Here is a 14,564-nt window from a genome sequence, read left to right as displayed (position 1 = left end):
ATCTACTTCAAAAAAATTACAGGTAAAAACCTCCGTGAGGTTGTTCTACTTGGTCACGTGCGGTCACTATGAGCCAGAATTGACTCAAGCCAATAACAACAATAAATTAATTTCTAAATCAAGCAGGTGAAAAAAAATGAATGGCACAATTTTGCTCTTAAATTGTTAAGGTTATCTGAACTACTATGTTCTGAAGGTGTACATAAATATATACATAAATAGGAAGACTCAAGGACAATCACATATCTTTTCCAAATTCAAAGACAATGGAGCCAGTATAACACTTGCCTGTTTGTTTTGCTGTTGTCATCATATCTGTTGTCAGAAGAAATTGTAGTTACAAGTTTTTGAGCTATTTTTATTTTCATCAGAGACACATATCAGATCAGCAAACAGCAATCCATTATTCAGTCCCATCTTCCCAGTTCAACTCCCCAGATGCAATCACATTTTATCCTCTTAGCCAATTCACTAAATTGTTATGTTCTTATGCAGTCTTCTCAATTTATTAATGTTTAACATTAACTCTCTCTTATGATGAATTGGGATTTAGCTCTCTTATCCCCACTAGTCACTATTTTCTCAATAGGATTATATAGCTATTTTCAGTGTACATTTATTTTATGACAATGAAAATACTCTGTCTTATTTTTTCCCCCAAACACTCCATACTATCTTCCACCCTTTTATCTCTTTTGATTTGATTTCTTTTGATTTTTCTAAATGACATGTCTTATCAGATAGTCCTTTTCCTAGTGCCTTCTGCCCTCTGGCTGCAATTTGGACCTGAGCTATTCTGTTCAGCTGTCATTCTGAGACACTGCTCATTGGATCTCACATCTCTCTCTTGCTTGGTTTATCACTTATTTTTAATTGGAACCTACCCAACTTCTCAAGAAAGAGATATGAGAAGTAAATTTTCTCCATCCCAGCATGTCAGGAAATGTCCTTTGCTGCCCTCACACTTGATTAATATTCTGGCTATATTTTAAATTCCAAGTTGAAGATCATGTTCTCTCAGATTTTTGGTCATTGCTCCATTGTTGGCTTACATCCAGTGGTGTTCTTGAGAAATCTGATTCAAATTTCATCCACAAATATGTATTGATGGCTTGCTATGTATTGGGAGCTGCTTGAAATACAGTGATATCAGAAAGAAACAAAATTTTCGGCTTCATGGAGCTTATATTCCAGTGTTATAAAACAAACAAAAACCAAGAAAGTAAGTAAATAAGAGAATCAGAAATTATGAAGAAAATCCACTATTCATCCCTCATTTATTTGATTGTGGAGCCATGATGCTGGAAGATATGGCACAAGAGACACCCATGGTGGACAGGTTTCAGACTAAGAAAGACAAGGAAGAACGTGGTGGCTGACTTATCCACACCAGTCAATGAAAACCTTATGGGTGACAACAGAAGATTATCCAACTTGTTTTGGACACATCATCAGAAGGAATCAAACAAATGGAGGAGGAAATCATGTTTGGTGAAATTGAGGATCAATGAGAATGAGCAAGAACCTCCGTGAGGTAGATTGGTGTTATATCTACAACACTAAATTGGAATGTGCTAGCATACATGGAGATGATGTAGGACCATTCAACATTTTGCTCTGCTGGATGTAAGGTCACCATCTCTAACTATAAAAAATAAACATGTAATGAGGTAGGAATGGAGACACTGTATTATGAAAGCAGCATTAGTACCATGGTGATGCCATTTGAGTTGAAACTTGGGCAATTCATCTACGGGTTCCTTAAGGCTTGTTTAAAGAGACCTTGGTTACTGGAGCTTGGTACGGAAGTGGTGAGAGATGAGCTCACAGAGTAGGCAGAATCTCAGCTCATGATAAATCTGATAGAATTTGGATTTTTTTCCTCATTGTATTGGAAAGCCTCTGGAAGATTGTAAAATAAGATAATGAAGTGTTGTTCTACAGTTTTAAAAGATCACTTGTGTTGTGTGAAGAAATGACTCTGAAAAGTTGAAACAAAGAGACTAACGTTGAGGTTATTGTTCGATTCTCCATGAGAGGTGACAAGATGCCTGGAATACGGTTATAGCAACAGAAATGTGAGAAATGACCAATTTGGAATAGTTTTCAGAAGCAAGTCCAAGAAGAACTCCTAATATTAGCATGTGAGATGTGAGAGGTGAAGGAGAATTTCAAAAGAGATTTTAAATACATCATGATTTTTTTTGTTGTTTTTGCTTTTTTTCTTTAAGAAAAAAACCCAAAGAGATTAGGTAAAATGTTAATATTCTTAACACTGTGATCTAGATATATCTAGATCACAAATGTTCCCGGTACTCTGCAAATTTCTATGATGTGTTTCATGTTGTTGTTATTTTTGAGTCATGGTATTAAAGTGCTAACTAGAGCTCTGTATTTGTGAGTAAGGCCTGTAGATTTGCAGTTTTTGCTGCTGGGTGAATGGGCAGAAGTCAGTGTTGAAATGTTATTGTCTTTCCATTTGTAGACTTTCAGTCCTATATCTCCAAGTGAGATCAAAGTCTCCTTTTTGGAAGTCTTGAGCAGGGGCAGCTACAGGATTGTGGAACCTGAACTTTCTGTAATGTGGGACCATTTTCAATGGAAATAATAAAAAATCATAAATCCAAGTTTTCTGTAAAAGCAAATATTTATTTAGACTGAAAAAATAAATGAAAACAAATAACATTTGAAAAAACTGACAAGTTTAACTGATGTTACAAAATAAAAAAAATCACTGTTTTTTTAAACTATTTGACACAGCTCTGTATTACATTTCCCGACATTATTTTTTGTTCTTTGTGTCTTTAAATGATATCATTTTCTTTGCAGAGACTAGAAAAACAAATACTAGTTTTTCCGCTAGCTTGATTGAATTTTTTAAAATATTAATATTTAGAGAGGTTTCTTTCAGCTTCACAACTCATGGGTAATGTCATGTAAATCAAGGTTACTGGTGAATTTGGGGGATACTCCATTACATCTTCTCCATTATCAGCTGAAAGACTTTAGGGCATTTCAAAATGTCCTTTGTAATGACCAGTCTTGAGGAATCTTTAAATTTATAACATTCATTAATAATCTTGTCATGATTATACTGGCATCTTACAAATTTTAGGTTCGCCTTAAGCAACAAGCAATTTAAATTTTTCCAGTGCTGTTACATGATTCCCACTTCCTCATAATCAAATAATTCAAGTCTATTAAATATTTCTTTTCAAAATGTTTCTTTATTTTAATAAATTACAACTTTAGTAAAACCTGAAAAAAATGTGCACTTCAAGGGGCTTCTTTATCTCAAAATAATTCCTACTGATTTCCATTGTCATTATCATTTTTGGTTAATATTCCTTTAAATGTTCTGTGTTTTAAATACTCATACTACACATTTTTACTTATTCTTGAATATTTGTAAGTATTTTGACACTAAAACACTTATTTTTGACCATCTCACTGTTCAATGAAGGAACCCTAGTGAGGCTGTAAAATAAGCACTCAACTGCTAACTGCTAGGTCAGCAGTTCAAACCCATCAGCCGTTCAGCAAGAGAAAGAAGAGGCTTTCCACTCCTATAAAGATTTGCAGCCTCTGAAACTCTTTACAGGGACATTGAGTCAGCATGGACTCGATGGCAGTGGGCTTGGTTTGGGTATTAATCAACTGAGAAACAAATCGTATGACTTCATATACTTGTGCACTGTCTGTTGCATATATTTGTGTCCTGATCTATTCTATTTTTGAAACTGCTGTAAAATATGTATAATGCATTTATAATTGTACACATTATATTATTAAGTATTCTTCTGGCAAAAGAGAGTTTTATTTTGACCAAATCATAATGGGAACCAAATTTTCTGCTTGTTATTTATAACTCTGATGATTAGAAATTTTTCCAGACTGACTTGTTTATTCTTTATAAATTCCCAGTGGTGGCCACCATAGGACATCTTCATACATTGTATACATTTTGTCCTTTCAATTTTGGACCACAATGTAAGTTTAATTGGTACAATTTAAGTTGGCATAATTTAGTTGGTAGCAGTTAGTTGAACGGGTAGCCACTTCTATACTAGGGTACTTAGCAAGACTTTAACTGTACACAGAAGCACCTGCCAACCACATAAATATATCCCAGTCAACACAAAACAATGCATCTAAAACACATCTTTCCCTTAGCTATATATCACTCCAACACTGTCTGATAGAATGGAGAGGACCTTGATTTGGAAAGAAATGTTCATGAAATCATTGTAGTTAGAAGATATTCCTTATGCAAAGTTCACAAATCAAATGACCATGTGAAAATATAAAGGGCTATACAGATGAGGAACCATGAAGTTAAAGCTCCATTACTTTCTTGGTAAATCTACCACTGCTTCAGAGAATGAAGCCCTGGTCTTACTTTGTCTGGTAGGGTGGGAGTGTGTAGGAGATGAGCATCCGATGTGCTGTGCAGAGAAGTTCACGATGGAGGTGACTGTGTTCTCATACAATCTTAAACTCAGTTCCCATTTTATGTGCTTTACCCTCTACCATAAGCAATTAGCTATTAGATATTTAGTGTTTGGTAGGAACAACACTGAGAAGAAAGAAGTGTAATATAGAAGCCCAAAATATCTTCTGAATGGTCCCTGAAAGATTCTAGGATTTATCCCTGAAAACTGTGAAAAGAAGCAATATTTATTATCTGTGTTTACTGTACATTGCTAGCACAATGGTTCTATTTCTTAGCTGCTGTGAAAAGTGTCAACCCTTAAGCATACTTCTAAAAATCTGTGAGAACCCAATTGTTTACTTGATTCAAATTTGTTCTTAAGTTATTCCTATTATACAGGGTAAACCCAGTAGAATAAAGTCTTAGCACATCACCTTGGATCAATAACATGTGTAAAATTGGTAGTATCCATCCTAAAGTGTACACTTGGCTTTCCAGGAATGGAAAAAATTAATAATAAGAATTCCAACTCTATAAATTTCCCCCTGTTCACAGTGACCCATTGTATATTTGTGTAAAATTGTGTCTCACCATCTCTGATGAGCTACACCACCAGCATTTTCAGCAGAATTGTTACTTGAATACAAGTATCACAGATAATATCTATAAGCCTAACACTTCCTTGATCCATTAATCAATTTGTCAACTAACAGACAATTTTAAAAGCCAGTTATGTGTCAGACAGGACTCCTGGTGTGGTGCTGTAGGATCAGCACTGGACTTCAAACCACAAGGTCAGCAGTTCAAACCCACCCGCTGCTCCTTAGAAACCCTACACATAAACCAGTACCAACTCAATGTCAGTTAACAACAGCAATGTATCAGATATTGTATTATAATCTCTATGAGGTCAGAGATTTCATCTATTTTGTCTACTATGATATTTCCAGCATAGTCAATAGAACCAAGTTCAGAGAATGTCCTCAATACATAATTGTTGTGTTGAGTAGGTAATTGGTAAGTAAATAGATAATAGCTAGTTAGGGGCATAAATTACCTGTAAGCCTGGTTAGTGCAAATGTTAAAGTGCTCAATTACTAACTAAAAGGTTGGCTGTTCAAACCCACCCTGAAGTGCCTAACAATACAGGCCTGAAATCTTTTGAAAGATCACCGCCTTGAAACTTGTATAGAGCACAGTCCTACTCTGAACCACATGGGGTGACCATGAGTTGGAATTAATTCAATCGAAACTATAACAACATAAGAGAAACTGGATAGAAGCTTTAAACATCATAAATTATTATCCTACAGTTTTGGAGATCAGATATCCAAAAATTAAAGTGTTGACAGGGCTATATTCTTCCTGAGGCTCTAGAAAGAATCTATTTTCTTCCCTTTTCCAGTTTCTAAAAACTACCTAAGGAGCCCTGGTAAGCCAGTGGGTTAACGATTGGGCTGCTAACTGAAAGATGAACAATTCCAACCAATTACTCTGCAGGAGAAGATGAGACCATTTGCTCCTATAAAGATTGCAGCCTCAGAAACCTCGTGGAACAGTTGTACTCTATTCTATAGGATCTCTATGAGTCATAACTGACTAGGTGACAGAGGGTTTAGAAGCCACCTGCATTACTTGCCATCTGGTGTCTTCCCCATCATCAAAATATCAGTGCAGTATCTTCAAATCCATCTCTTGCTTCTGCTTCCACTGACATATTTCCTTTACTCATTGTGAACCTTCTGCCTCCTTTTTATTAGAACCCTTGATTATAGGCCAGCATAGGTAATCCAGGTTATTCTTTCCATCCTAAAAAATTTAATCACATCTGCAAAGCTTCTTTGTCCTGCAACATGACATCCTATTCATAGGTTCTGAGGATTAGGACATAAACCTTTTTGGGGGCAATAAGCACTTAAATAGTAACAGAAAGATCAGTTGTTCAAACCCACCATCTGCCTGTTCGGCAGTCTGCTTCCATCAAGAGTATATTCTTGGAACTGCTAGAAGAAGTCCATGTGGTCATTTAACAGATAAACTTGTTTGTTGTTGTTGTCAGGTGCCATCGAGTCGGAATCGACTCATAGCGACCCCAAGCACAGCAGAACGAAACAATGTCCGATCCTTGGCCAACCTCACTACCGCCGCCACACTCGATGCCATCAATGATGCTACCTGGCCGATCCATCTTGTTGGGGGTCTTACTCTTCTTTTCTGACCCTCCATCTTACCCAGCATGACATCCTTCTCCAGTGACTGTTCCCTCCTGACAATATGTCCAAAGTATGAGAGACGAAGCTTAGCCATCCTGGCCTCCAAGGAGCATTCTGGCTGCACCTCTTCCAAAACAGATCTATTGGTTCTTTTGGCAGTCCATGGCACTTTTAGTATTCTTCTCCAACACCACAATTCAAAGGCATCAATTCTTCTATGATCTTCCTTATTCACCATCCAGCTTTCGCATGCATATGAGGTTATTGAAAATATCCTGGCTTGGGTCAGGCACACCTTAGTCCTCAAGCTGACATCTTTGCTCTTCAACACTTTAAAATGTTCCTGTGCAGCAGAGTTGCCTAATGCAATACGTCTGTCTTCTGATCTCTTGACTGCTGCTTCCATGAATGTTGATAGTTGATCCAAGAAGAATGAAGTCCTTGACAACTTCAATCTTTTCTCCGTTGATAAGAATGTTGTTTATTGGTCATAAACTTGTAGGACTTGCTAAAAAGTTTGGACTATATCTTATAAGTAAGTTGAACCAATGAAGGATTTTAAGCAGCTTAAATTGATACCGTGATTTCTCATTTTACTTAGATGAAGTGTAGCATCATAGATCCTGTTTGTCATTGTTTTGTGCCAGTGAGTCAGTTCATTGTAACCTTGTATAGGGTTTCCAAGGAGTGGCTGGTGGGTTTGAACCACAGACCTTGAGGTTCGTAGTCCATTGTTTATCCTACAGCACCACACCAAGACTCCAACACCTTACGTAGTTCCATGCCATTCCCTTTTGGGGTTTTGGTGAAACATAAGAATCCCTTCTCAGAATAATCTTTTTGAAAACACAAATATGTAAGAAACCAACCATTCTGCCCATCAGCCCTGTATGAGTAAGTAGATCCCTAGTGAAGAACCACGTAAGGATCTAACATCTTTCCCTCTCTCTCTTTCCCAGCATGTTTCCTTAGGTTCCTCTTGTCTTTGAGAGTTTCTCAAACTTTCCTTGTATGTGATGATCTTGGCAGTTTTGAGGAGTGCTAGCCAGGTGCTTTGTAGATGTCTTTTGATTGGAATTTATCTGATGTTTTTCTCATGATTAAAGTGAGGTTATGAGTTTTGAAGAAAAGACAGAAATCATACAGTGTCACTTTCATCACATTGCATCATATCATACACAACTTTTCATTGCTGATAGTAATTTTGATCACCTGGCTGAGGTAGTATTTGCCCAGTTTTTCTACTATAAAGTAATTCTTTTTTTTCATTTTTTCTATCTTATACTTTAAGGAGCTCTTGAAACATAGTGGTTACGAGTCAGACTGCTAATCTCAAGGTCAGCAGTTCGAAACTACCAGGTGTTCTGTGGGAGAAAGATGAGAATTTCTGCTCCTGTGAAGATTTACAGCCTCAGAAACCCTATGCAGGGTTGCTGAGTCAGAACCAACTCCATGGAGGCACACTACCACCACCACCACACTGTAATATGGAAGAAGGACGCTATGTACAGCCCAAACTTAGGAAGTGTGGAGTTATATTTCACCTCACTGAGGGCAGGGTTGTTTTTGTTGTTGTTAAGTGCTGTCAAGTTGGTTCTGACCTATAGAGACCCGAGGAGCGGCTGGTGAGCTTGAGCTACCGACCTTGTGGTTCAAATCGACTTTGCAGTCCAGTACATTAACCCACAGCATCATATGAGACCTTCTGAGGGCAAGGTATAAACATAAATTGTTTGGAAGTTTTTTTTCTGCATGAGATATTTGTCTATTCTCCCCCATTTACTTATTTACTCAATCATTTATTTATATTGCTGTTGTTGTTAAATGCAGTGGAGTAGATTCCAACTCATAGAAACCCTGTATATGGTTTTTGAGGAGTGGCTGGGGGGTTTGAACCACTGACCTTATGGTTAGCAGTCCAGTGCTTATCCCACAGTGCCACACTGGGATGCCTTTATTTATATTAGTATGGTTATTCATTTTATACTTTTGCATTGTAATACAATAATACATTTTTTTTTTTCTAAAATTTTCCCAGTTTTGACCATTAGGAGCCCTTTTAGTTGGTTTCTATGCTTCTTTGGCATAACCATTTTATTGTGTTGTGTGTTTTCTCTGCTCTTCCTTACTTTACAGCTCTCAAGGATGCTCTAAGCTCATCCTGTCTACTTCCTACCCCTGTTCTAAAATTGACCATTCCTCTAAGGATCCCTGTTTCCCCTTATTGGAGATTCAGATTAGAAGCTCAGATATCAGTACTAAGTGTGCTCATTGCTACTAGACTGTCTTTATTTCTAGGCTCTCTCAGTTGAAAGAGCAAGAATTATGTTTACATACACATTTATATATACATATACATAAATATTTCAGTATGTAACCATCTGTATCTATATTAAGCTAAACAAGCACTTATACTAATGTCTCTAGCTTCAGTCCATTACCATATAGATCGCTTTTACTTCCTTTTCTTGCTTTTTTATAACTTCCCACTCCAACCATGAGAAACGTGGTCCCCACTACCCACCATCCATTTACTTATTTGCTTAATTTCAGTATAGATATGTGATGGTTCAGAACTGTAAACCTATTCACCCATAGGAAGCAACTTTATTAACTAAATTACAGTGCTTAGACACAGTTCTTTTTCTATTTATCTTATAGATTCCAATCATTTTCAGAATTACTTGTCAGCATCTTTTTCTCTTACCTCCTTCAGTGAGGAGCTTCATGCATTTGTAGTACAGTTGGAATCTTTTGTCACATTTTTTATTCTAGCCTGAGATCCTCCAATATTAAGATTCACTTTTTATGCTGTAACTGTCCATGGGTTTTGACAAATAGTGTCATGTATCTACCATTAATTACAGTATTATATAAAATAATTGAATTGTTCTAAAGCAATCTCTGTGCTTCACCTATTAAACTCTTCTCTCCCCCTTCCCCTATTCTCTGACCACCATTATTTACCATCTTTATCATTTTATCTTTTCCAGAATGCCATGAAGTTGGAATCATATAGCATGTAGCCCTTTTAGACTGACTTCTTTCCCTTAGCATTATGTATTTAAGATTCATTCATGTCTTTGCATGGCTTGCGAGCTCATTGATTTTCATTACTCAATAGTGTTTCATGGTGTGGATGTGCCACAGTATGTTTATCCATTCACCCATCCAAAGACATCTTGGTTGCTTCCAGTTTTTACAATGATAGATTGAGCTTCTAAAAGTGTTCACAGTCAGAGTTTTTGCATATTTTCATATCAGTTGGGTCAATACCCAAGAATATGGTTGCTGGATCATATGTTAAGTATACATTTATCTTTGTAAGAAACTGCCAAACTGTCTTGCAATGTGCCTGTACTTAAATGCATTCTCTTTAATAAATTTGTTGTTAGGTACTGTTGAGTTAGTTCCGACTCCTAGTGACCCTACACACAAAAGAACGAAACACTGCCCTGTCCTGTGCCATTCTTATCATCCTTGTTACTCTTGGGTCCATTGTTGCTGACACTAAGCCAGTCCATCTAGTTGGGAGTCTTCTTCTTTTTTTCTGATCTTCTATTTTACCAAGCATGTGTCCTTCTTAAAGGACTGGTCCCTCCTGATAATATGCTTAAAGTACGAGACATGAAGTCTTGACATCCTGGTTTCTAAGGAACATTCTGATTGTACTTCTTCCAACACAGATTTGTTTGGTCTTCTGATGGTTTATGGTATTTTTAATATTCTTCTCCAACACCATAACTCAAGTGCATCAGTTCTTCTGTGGTCTTCTTTACTCACTGATCAACTTTCACATTCATAGGAGGCCTTTGAAAATACCATAGCTTGGGTCAGGCACACTTTAGTACTCAAACTGACATCTTTGTTGTCGAACACTTAGAAATGGTTATTTTGCTGGCAGTGTGCATGCTATTGAAGGAACTCAAAGTTAGAGGCTGAAAGTTTGCTTAGGAGATGAATGCGCTAGTTCAGGTAAGTGATAAAGAATGTGTAGAACAAAAGGTAGCTGAGAAGACAAGGGCAGTTTCATGGCCTTGAGGAGATGAGAATATAAAACCCAAAGAAGTTAGTCACTAACTACATGTAAAATTATGATGATGTCTAATACCTCCCAGGTGTCTGGTTCAGGTAACTGAATAAATGAGAGTAGAGAAAGAAGGGTGGCACTCTGAGGCACGAATTTTGGGAATATGCTGATCACATGAGTCTGAGGTACCTGTGAGACTTGCCAGGGGACTGTCTGGGGGGCATTTGTACACATGAGTGGAGCTCAGAAACAAAACCTGTTTAACAGGATAGAAAGAAATAACATTACTCACAGTTGTAAAGACAGGCTTGTAGTAAATTCTAACTTTGTAAACTGTCAATTTTAGTTTAAGAACCACACTTTCTATTAGATTTCAATCTTTGCCATGCTATGTATTTGTCTGTTAACTGACAGTGCCTTCAAAATGAAGATAGATATCTGCATCTCTATCCTTGCCTCCCTGGTTGCTAAATTATTCTACCTGCCAGCCTATATAATTCAACCTCCATTCACCAACTACATTCCAAGTATTCCCTTAGATTACCAATACTGTTGTACTTTAGAACCAAGAGAGAGCTTGGATACCTATAATTCAACCACTTATTCCTGAGTATAAACTTAATTATATATTTAGTTGAACCTAATCAATTTAACTACTATACTCTTACTATGCTTGCTTCGTATTAAATCAAGTAACTATGTTCTCTTAAAGAAAAAGTAATAACTTGCTTCACAACCCTGGTTGAAGATAATGATGCATTACTAAATGTAATTAAACCTATCTTCCATTGTCTGCCCACCAAAAGAGGCAAGAAGTCCACCTCTAGTATCAATGTGTTTGTTTCTTTAATTACTTTCTTCTCTCATGGGCATGTGAGGTCCTAGAAAATGGGAGAAGATCCAGCTTTCAGGATTTGAAGGTTAATGCTGGTATTGTGTGTTGAAAAAAGTCCCTGGAGGATGGACAAAGATAAGCAGCTCTGTGGTGGCTCCAGTCTCTTGTTGCTGACTCTGTCACTTCACTTAAGATTTTCAACAAGGCAGAAGAGTTAGTTCACACAGGCTCCTGCTTCCTCCACATCTGGCTATCTCAGACAACCAGCTTCCAGAGGGCTCTTTAGTACCCTTTCCTTGCCTCTAATCCATTCCTGGTGATGCAACTCTACAGGTGTTAAACCACTTTTTTATTTGCCCTAGAACAAACCCTTCATTTCTCCTGCCCTTCTACACAATGCAGCTTAATTATCTGGGCAAGCATAAACCAAGAAATGAAATTTGTAGAATAGATAGGAAAACAAATTAATAAAAGTCTTACACTGATCAGGCATGAGCGTGACAAGTTAGGGACTACCTACCCTACCTAGGATCAGCACTGGACTGCAAATCACAAGGTCAGCAATCCAAACTCACCAGTTGGTTCTGAGAAACACTATACAGGGTTGTTGAGACAGAACCAACTCGACAACACTTAACAACAATCACCACCCTACCTACTGGGGACAGCCCTACCCCCAAATAGCAAATCTTTGGGTTCAGTATGTGTGATAATTAAGGTTCTGTGTCAACCTGGCTGGACTTGGGGTTCCCAGTGGTTTGGCAATTGATAGTTAACTGTATGATGATTGGCTATGAGCAGCCAATCAACTAAAATTCCTCAGGAGTGTGGCCTGTTTCCAGTGTAATGGACATGCAGCAAAGACTCTCTTGTCCACTGGGACCTGGGACTCTACAGTTATGAGCCATTCCCTTCATAATAAACTTCTCTTTATATATATATTTCTTATTGTTGTTATGTGCTGCAGAGTTGGTTCTGACTCATAGTGGTGGGTTTCTGAGCCTGTAAATCTTTACAGGAGCAGAAAGCCTCATCTTTCTGCCATGGAACAGCTGGTAGTTTAGAACTGCTGACTGTGAGATTACCAGCCTGATTCATAACCACTATGCTACCAGAGCGCTTTCTCTCTCTCTCTCTCTCTCTCTCTCTCTCTCTCTCTCTATATATATATATATATATAGTATACATTTACCTTTGTAAGAAACTGCCAAACTGTCTTGCAATGTGCCTGTACCTAAATGCATGCTCTTTAATAAATTTGTTGTTAGGTACTCTTGAGTTAGTATATACATATATAGGCACTCTGGTAGCATAGTGGTTAGGAATTGGGCTGTGAACCACAAGGTCAGCAGTCTGAAACTACCAGCTGTTCCATGGGAGAAGGATGAGGCTTTCTGCTCCTGTAAAGATTTACAGGGTCAAAAACCCTGTACAGGGTTACCATGAGTCGTAATCAACTCCACGACATATATATATATACACACACACTTCACTGGCTTTAAAACCCAGCTAAGACAGAATGAGAAGTCCAGAATACAGTCCTTTGGGAGAATTCTCCCAAGTTTCAAAAGTTGATAAATAAATGTTTTGGAATTCATTCAGAACAAACTCCAAATCCCTATTTTGAAACTTTTTACTTAGATTCTCTAAATGTAAGTGCATGTGAAGGGACTTTTAAGGAGAGACAAATTCTTTTTGGAAAATATTCTACCTTCCTATTTGCTATGAACTGAACTCTGTTCCTCTCAAAATATGCTTGTGGGGGACACAGTTCAGCTCATAGCAAATAATTTTAACTCCTGTGCCTGTGGAAATGTAATCCTGTTTGGAAACAGGGTTTGCTTTGTTAAGTGAATGAAACATATCAGTGTAGAGTATGTTTAAAATCAATCACTTTTGAAATATAAAATATCAGATTAGGCACAAAAGAAAGCCAACACAGGGAGAAGATCAACACTATCTGAAGACAACAGAGACAGACCAGTCTACAAGCCAGGGAACTCCAAGAATGGCCAGCTAGAAAGGCTGTCAAGGATTTTTCCTTACAAAGCAGACAGAGAGAGCTTCCCCTAGAACCAACAAATTGAGCGTCTAGCCTCCTCAACCTTCAGTAAATACTTTCCATTAAGGCTATCCATTTGTACTATCTCTGCTATAGCAGTACTAAGAAACAAAGACAGAATTCCAGAACCAAACCAAAACACTGCACACACAAAACGGATTATTACCAATTTCAGTTATGGAAAATTCAGCCAAATGCAAAGGTGAAGTGGTAGAGGATGAAATGCAGATGATAAGTTATATTTTTTGAGTCTTTAGCAGGAAAATTAATTTGATATAACAGTTTCAACCTTGTTATATATACTTTCTGATGCTTCACATCCATGACTTAATGTGCATATGTGCATGTTAAATATCTGCATTATAATATAAAGCTTTTGGACTGAGGCTACATCCATCTGTTTACATTGCCTTATAAGTATTCAAGAACTATCACAACAATTCATGAATAAGTTGTTGTTGTTAGGTGCCATCAAGTCCGCACCGACTCATAGTGACCCTATGCAGAGCAGAATGAAACAATGTCTGATCCTGGACCAACCTCACTACTATTGCCACACTTGAGTCCATCAATGCTACCACCTGGCCAATCCATCTCGTTGGGGGGTCTTCCTCTTTTTCTCTTACCCTCCATCTTACCGAGCATGGTATCCTTCTCTAGCAACTGTTCCCTCCTGACAATATGTCCAAAGTATGAGAGACGAAGTTTGGCCGTCTTGGCCTCTAAGGAGCACTCTGGCTGCGCTTCTTCCAAAACGGATCTATTGGTTCTCTTGGCAGCCCATGGTACTTTTAGTATTCTCTTCCAACACCATAATTCAAAGGCATCAATTCTTCTGCGATCTTCCTTATTCACTGCCCAGCTTTCGCATCCATATGAGGTTATTGAAAATACCATGGCTGTGGTCAGGCGCACCTTAGTCCTCAAGCTGACATCTTTGCTCTTCAACACTTTAAAAAGTTCCTGTGCAGCAGATTTGCCTAATGCAATAC

Source organism: Chrysochloris asiatica, unplaced genomic scaffold (genome assembly GCF_000296735.1).
Source record: "Chrysochloris asiatica unplaced genomic scaffold, ChrAsi1.0 scaffold00181, whole genome shotgun sequence".
NCBI classification, from domain to species: domain Eukaryota; kingdom Metazoa; phylum Chordata; class Mammalia; order Afrosoricida; family Chrysochloridae; genus Chrysochloris; species Chrysochloris asiatica.
This window is presented reverse-complemented; position numbering follows the sequence as displayed.